Source organism: Erinaceus europaeus, chromosome 11 (genome assembly GCF_950295315.1).
Source record: "Erinaceus europaeus chromosome 11, mEriEur2.1, whole genome shotgun sequence".
NCBI lineage: Eukaryota > Metazoa > Chordata > Mammalia > Eulipotyphla > Erinaceidae > Erinaceus > Erinaceus europaeus.
In genome coordinates this window covers 12361534-12369172 of record NC_080172.1, presented here as the reverse complement: position 1 = coordinate 12369172, position 7639 = coordinate 12361534, and the positions used below count along the sequence as shown (strand labels likewise).

Below are 7639 nucleotides of genomic sequence, written 5' to 3'. Positions count from 1 at the left end.
GGGGAAAGTTTTGTGAAATAGTGCTGCAGGTATCTCTCGGCCCCTCTCCCTTTCTATCTCCCCCTTCTATCTTGATTTCTGGCTGTCTCTATCCAATAAGCAAATAAGGATCATAAATTAAAAAAAAAAAAGAAAGAAAAAGAAAAGGAAGTCCTAGGAGTCAGGCAGTAGCCCGGTTCAAGTCCCCGGCTCCCCACCTGTGGGGGAGTCACTTCACAGGTGGTGAAGCAGGTCTGTAGGTGTCTATCTTTCTCTCCCCCCTCTGCCTTCCCTCTGTCTCTCCATTTCTCTCTGTCCTATCCAACAATGACGACGACAACATCAACAACAATAATAATAACTACAATAATAAAACAACAAGGGCGTGCTCGCTTCGGCAGCACATATACTAAAATTGGAACGATACAGAGAAGATTAGCATGGCCCCTGCGCAAGAATGACACGCAAATTCGTGAAGCATTCCATATTTAAAAAAAAAAATAATAATAATAAAATAAAATAAAACAACAAGGGCAACAAAGAGGGAATAAATAAATAAATAATGAAGTCCTCCTAGTCAGTTACAGAGTAGATAATCTAAATATAAACTCGGGAAAGGGGATGGCATAATATTTATGAAGAGAGGGAGAGGGAAAGGGAGAGGAAAAGTGGCTGGGCGGTGGTGCACCCAATTGAAGGAACAAGTTATCATATAAGCTTATCAAACCACCAGTCCCCACTGATGGGGAAGAAGCTTCATGAGCAGTGAAACAATACTGAATGTGTCTTTATTTCTCTCTATCTTTCCCTTCCTTCTCAATTTCTCTTTGTTTATATAAAAATAAATTTTAAAAAATAATAAAAGAAACAGATACTAGGCAAACTATAAAACAGCCAGGAAAATGTTTACTTTGATGTGACTATTGCCTTACATATGCTACTAAAAATATATTGAAGCAAAAGATCTCATAAAACTTCATTTTTGAACAGTAGATTGTTTAGTTCAGTCTTTAAAATTCATAAAGTTGAGGCACAGTAAGGCTGTAAGGGGAAAACATTTATCCAAGTGCATTTAGCTAGTTTATAGCAGAGAAAAGGCCATGCTATGTTATAAATATATATGGCTTTGAAATTATTATATGAAAAGAGTAGATTAGTGGGCCGGGCTATGCATACCAGGTTAAGCACACATAATACAAAGCACAAGGATTTTGCAAGGATCTAGGTTTGAGACCCCGGCTCCCCACCTGTAGGGGAGTCGCTTTACAAGCGGTGAAGCAGGTCTGCAGATATCTATCTTTCTCTCCCCCTCTTCCTTCCCCTCCCCCCCTCAATTTCTTTCTGTCCTATCCCCAAAATTAAAACAAATGGCCGCAGGAGCAATGAATTCATGGTGCAGACACGGAGCACTAGCGATAACCCCGGAAACACAACAACAAAAAAGTAAATTTAAGGATAAACAGCTTTCAAAAAGACACCATTGCTTACCTATAATATCTATTCTGGCTTCAACATATAAGGCTATTATGTAACAGAAGAAGTAATTAAATGAGGAAAGTCATATTATTTTTATTCTGAAAATTTTGCTAATATAAGTCATCTTTGGAGCTTCAGGTATGAGTGATTCTTTGCATAATTATCGTCCAATCTACCCCTGCCCAATACAAGTATTCTTGATATCAATACTTTTTTTTTTTAAGAGAGAAATCTAGAGAGGAGGGGAAGACAGAGAGTGGGAGAGAAAGGTAGACACCTACAGACCTGCTTCACCGCTTGTGAAGCGACTCCCCTGCAGGTGGGGAGCTGGGGGCTCAAACTAGGATTCTTATGTAAGCCCCTGCGCTTCGTGACAAATGCGCTTAACCCACTGCTCTACCTCCCAGCCCCCTATATCAATACATTTTTTAAAATGTCACCTGTTTCTATAGTGCTAAAATACTATATTATCTTTTCAAATAATTTTTTATTATTATTTATTTTTCCTTTTATTGCCCTTGTTTTTTTGTTATTGTAGTTATTATTGTTGTTGTTATTGATGTTGTTGGATAGGACAGAGAGAAATGGAGAGAGGAGGGAAAGACAGAGAGGCGGAGAGAAAGATAGACACCTGCAGACCTGCTTCACCGCCTGTGAAGGGACTCCCCTGCAGGTGGGGAACCGGGGTCTCGAACAGGGATCCTTACTCCGGTCCTTGAGCTTCGCGTCACGTGTTCTTAAGCTGCTGCGTGAACAGTAGTTCACTCCCTTCAAATAATTTTGAAGGTGACTACTTTTCATAAAACTTCAGCTGTAAGAAGAAATTTCTGTGGTCAGATGACGCTGCATCTGGTAGATCTCACACATCACGGTGTACAAGGATCAGGGTTCAAGCCTCTCATTCCACAGTTTCAGAAGCTGTGAAGCAGTGCTGCAGATGTCGCTCTTTCTTCTTCTCTTTTTCCCCTCCCCTTCTCAGTTTCTTTCTGTCTCTATCCAAAGCTAATACATATACAAAGAAGTAATTTTCTAGGATGATTATTTGAAAATAAAAATATAAACTAAATTGTTGAATCTATTAATGTGTTAAAAATCAAATGGTTTCGGTTTATATATCAGATAAAAACAAAGCAAGAGAAGTAGAAAATAAATTAAGTGCTATCAGGAAGGATTTTAACATTGCATTATTAACACCACCACCACCACCACCACCACCACCATCATCATCACTATATATAAGGAGCTTCTGTGAAACCAGAACTCTGAGTTTGGTAAAACATGCTAGCAAGCCCACTAGTGGGAGACTCTCAGGTTGGTGCTTTGGGCTTGTAAAGGGAGGTGAGTTAATGGATGAAAAGGGATCCAATTCTGTGGTTGTTTAGTTGGAAGGGGTCCTATCAAGTGAAATAAATCCCCAGAGCTTAGTGGTAGGTCCCTTGTAAAACCTGTGGTGCTTTTCTTCCTTTATGTCTATGTGTCAGGCTCCTGGTTAAACATTCTTTACTATTAGAAGATCAGGTAAAAGGGCAGAAAGGAGTGAGAGAGGGTGTGAGGACTATAGACTTGTTTCAGTTTTTTTTTTTTTTTTTTTTTTTTTTGCTTGCCAGGTAGTGGCTGACTTATGCTCTTGAGAAACTTCAAACATCCACCTTCAACTTTCTTTTTTTTTTCCACCTTCAACTTTCTGTTGAGATGATGCTGCCTTTTATCATTTGATATTGTTATGAAATAACAGGGACATGGTCAACAAGAACTATGTCCAAATATCTTCACCCTTGGAAACTTGGGGGTGTGGGGTTGGCAGAAAGGGGATGTCTTTTTTACCTTCAGCTCCTCTCAGGAGACTAGTTCCTGATAGGCTTCCTATCAGGTGCCCGGTTTCCATTCTGGAGACTGTGAACCTCCTGGAGATAACTGATAGCAACACAGTGGGTAGAGGTGACTTCCTGTTTCTCTATGTGGACCCTGCTAATCTGGGCCCAGAGTTCCCCTAATGTCCACCTCTTCTGAGCCTTTCAAACCCTGCCAGAGCTTTCATGGTTCAGATTATAGGCTGCTGGTTGTTATTTGTTTGTTTGTTAGTCTGTTTTCCCCTGCAACTTAACTGCCATGGAACCTGCTTGTGCCTGAGTGGCTAAGGATCCCTCAGCCTGCAGGAAGAACAAGAAGTAACAGTTTGCTTCCTACATGGAAGTACTGCTAACTAAGCCTTTTGACCGCTGGTGGTAGGCCCCCTTCAATTCTCTTGGGAAAAACGGAGTGTAACGAAATAGTAATTCTAGGAGGGGCAGACTTAGTGGGAAGCCAGAGAATTGTGCATGAGTCAACTAAGATATTATGTCCCGTCCCTCTTCTGGCCAACTTCTCCACATCCTGCCAGAGAATGTTGCTTGAGGCCTTCCTTACTTCTTCCTCCCTTCCCGTTCTTTTGGAAAACATAAACTATCTATCCATTTTTATTTGCCCATTTTCCTCAGCACATCCCATGTAGCTCTTTTTTTTTTTTCTTGGTCAGCATTTCTTCATTTTCTTTTCTTTTCTTTATTTTATTTTTGAGAAGGATGCAGAGAAAGACAGAGAAACACCAGAGCACAGTTCAGCTAAGGTTTACCATTGTGCTTGGGATTGAACCTGGAACTTTCGTAGCCTCAGGCATGAGAGTCTGGTTGCATAACTATTATGCTATCTCCCCCACCCATTTCTTCATTTTCTTTTTTACTGTTGTAGTTATTATTGTTGTTATTGATGTCATCATTGTTAGGACAGAAAGAAATGGAGAGAGGAGGGGAAGACAGAGAGGGGGAGAGAAAGACAGACACCTGCAGACCTGCTTCACCGCGTGTGAAGCGACTCCCCTGCAGGTGGGGAGCCGGGGGCTTGAACCGGGACCCTTACACGGGTCCTTGAGCTCCGCGCCACGTGAGCTTAACCGGCTGCGCTACCACTGACTCCCTTATTTCTTCATTTTCAAGGTGAATGCGTGTGCCAACCCTTGTCCTCACAGGCCAGAGCCTGTGTTTACCTAGGACCTCCCACCCCCATCCCCCTTTCTGCCAGCCCCAAGGGGTCAGAACCACTCTAATTCCAGAAATGGACTCCTTCCTTCACTGGGTATGACTTAGAAATGTTCCACCCACTGAGATGGAAGTCAGCAACCACTATCAAAGATATTGCAACGAGAACCCCCGAAACTGCTGGGCCAAGCCCCTTGCAAATCCCTTCAAATGGCCTCAGATATATATATATATATATGAATCCTGTTTCCCTTTTATCAGAGCTCGACTCTCCACCGTGTTATAAATTGCCAAAAAGCAGGCAGGCAATGGGGGAGGGATGTGGAGGAAGAAACAAGAGAGAACTAGAGAAACACTGGGATTATACATTTATTTTCTATAAAGAAACGTTCCATATGTAATTTTAGATTTTTCTTTCGAATTAGAGTTCTGAGGCTATAGAAAACCTATTTTTAAAACCCCCTTCTTTCATAACGGCCTTGATTGCTTAAATTGCTTCTAATTGGGTGGCACACATTACTTACTGGAGACGTAGGGCGCATGACAAGCAGCCTTCATTCTCTCGCAGATTTAGCTAATGTGTGGCGGAGTAGCTCTCCTAACCAGGAAAAACTAGAAAATTCTTAAAACTGCCCTCAGTTTTCCTAAGGGTTTTTGTGCAATTGGTGGGGGAAAAAAATTGTTCAAGCTATCACACAATCATGAAAAAAAAAAAAAAAAAACCCAGCATTTTGTAGAATTCACCACATTATCCAGTGTTTTCTGACAGGTCTTGGCATGGCGCAAGCAGTAAACATACTTTAAAAAAATCGTTTAGCATCTCCCCCTTTTCCTGTTTGGCATTTGTAAAAGTTTTCAGTAAACCTCTTTATCACAGAGACGGTAGCCACTCCTTCTTCCCTACTTCTCCCTCCCCCACCCCCCCCCCCCCCAAGGCTTGAGAGGAGGCCCTGAGCACTGCTGGAGCCCGGTGCCAGCTCACTGGAAGCAGCCAGCAAAGGTCATTGCCATGGACACGTGCGCCCTTCAGTACCTGGAGAAAGTCAGTCACTAGCAAGTTTCTGGAGACTATGGGTTTTTGGATCCCCGACAAGTGTAATCCAATTTAAGTGTTTTTTGTTTGTTTGTTTGTTTGTTTTAGAGACTAGGATTTCCTATGAAGTCTTCCTTCGGGCAGCTTCTGAGTACCGCGCCTTAGTAGAGGAAAGACTTCTGAAGACGCTGAAAAGTTGAAATGATACCATTAACTGAACAAATCTAATGTGGACACTCACCAAACTATAGTTTCACTTTTTCCATTACTCAGAAACAAATGCATCAATAAAGTTCCTCTTCTTCGAGGTCAGAGTTACCCCGCCAAGAGCAAGTGTTCCTTTCTCCAGTCAACTATTAGAGGTACCGGGTCTTCTTAGTCATTCTTTTCTTTAAGAAAAGAAAATCCCAGAATGGTGTTTGGAAGCCCCTTCAGGGCATTTTAAATTGCATCACAGTAGGGTCCTGGGCAAGGCTGCGGCAACCCAGGATAAAGAGGCTTCCTGGGTCTTTCGAAGGCTACACCGTCTAGGTGAGCTGGTTATCTTCTTGTAGAATAGGTTGTGGATGATTTACACCTTTCTCTCTGTGCTTATATACAACTTTTTTTTAAATCTAGCACTTATGATACTTTAAAGGCCCACTACCACATATCCTTATATTTTTACATTGACTCTTAGAATGTTTATTAGCTATTAAAGATTTGAGCAGAAAGATGGTGGGCATTCCAGATTGGTTCCTACACTAGACATATGCCTCACCCCTGACCTTGGCTTCCTCTCCAAGTATTCCTAAAAATCCTGTTTTCTGAGCTCTTGCAACTGACCCTCTCTTAGTCCCTAAGCGGTTGGGAGGAACAGTTCGAAGTGAACCTGTACAGGTTGGGGGGAGTATTAGCAGTGTCTACGGGGCCAGTCAAATCGCCTTCTGTTTTGGAGATGACTTTCAGAGGCAGTTAAATACAGAGGCAACATGGATGCTTTTCCTTATTAAAAAAAAGAGTAGCCTTGGTGTGGTTCAGTTCCAGTCTTTTGGCTGGCAAAGAATAATTGTCGTAAAAACGAAATTGGCATTCAAATATGGTCAGGTAAAGCCGGGTGCCCCAGACCTCATTTTGCACCCCTCAAAAGGCACTTACCTTCTCCACTTCTTGTAGAAAAGGAGAGGGAAAAGGTGAGGGAGGGAACAGATAGGAGGAGTGGAGAGTGCACAGGAGAAGGGGGAGGGGAAGGTATATTTAGTAAGTTAAGAGGTTAAATATTTGAACAGATTTGTAAATATATAGACAGCCCTTGTTATTTGGAATGTGTAATAATGCCTTTTGTGGTGTCCTCTGACTGGGAGGCTGCCGCAAGGACTGCTTCCTAACACCTTCCTCCCTGGGAAATCAACTGGAAAGCTCTTCAGCTTCAACAACAACTGGGACCCCTGATTTTTTTTTGGGGGGGGGGAGAGAAGGGATGTTGGGTAGGGTGGGAGGAGGATATCTTCTCTGTCCTCTCTTACAAACTCGAAGGGAAAGGGCAAAGGAAATAATGAAAAAGCAGGACAAATCAAAACCTTTTCATTACTTTGTTTAGGTATGATATTTCAGAAACATTCCAGAAAGTCATTTCAAAGTATTGTTTAAGCTGCTAGCATATTCTAGCTCTTATTTATTATGCACCCGTTATTTTCATTAAGCCCAACTCCCTTGTCTCACGAGTGTGTGTATGTAGTCAGAAAACATGGATTCACTAATGGTGCTGCTTTAGTGGCAGAGCAGAAAATTCTTAGCATTTTTCTCGTGCTAGTGTTTTCCGGAAAAACTGCTGAGCTCTGTTGATGGCATCTATCCGCTGCCTGTGCCCATGGGCGGAGGACACCGACTATGGGTGTGTCCCTCCTACAGTTGCGCTTGCGTGTGTGTGTGTGTGTGTGTGTGTGTGTGTGTGTGTGTCTGTGTTCATGCTTTCTCTACTCTCTGTCCAAATGGAGCCATTTTTTTTCCGTATTGGCGTTCTGTGTCTATTAGTATTATGCAAATAGAATCATTCCGCTTGAATATTTTTGGGGAGGGGAATGGAACCTTTACATTCTCACATTTTTCTCAGTCTTTCCACTGCGTGTGAATTCACTTGGATGCTTTTCTTTTTGTG

At 42.1% G+C, this 7639-nt stretch overlaps 1 non-coding gene across 1 annotated transcript; it reads left to right on the top strand.

The window, feature by feature from the left end:
* The first annotated feature begins 364 nt into the window (after positions 1-364).
* LOC132541542 (U6 spliceosomal RNA) lies at positions 365-471 on the top strand. The gene has a single exon (XR_009552688.1). It is a non-coding gene; the product is annotated as a U6 spliceosomal RNA (small nuclear RNA).
* Positions 472-7639: the final 7168 nt, after the last annotated feature.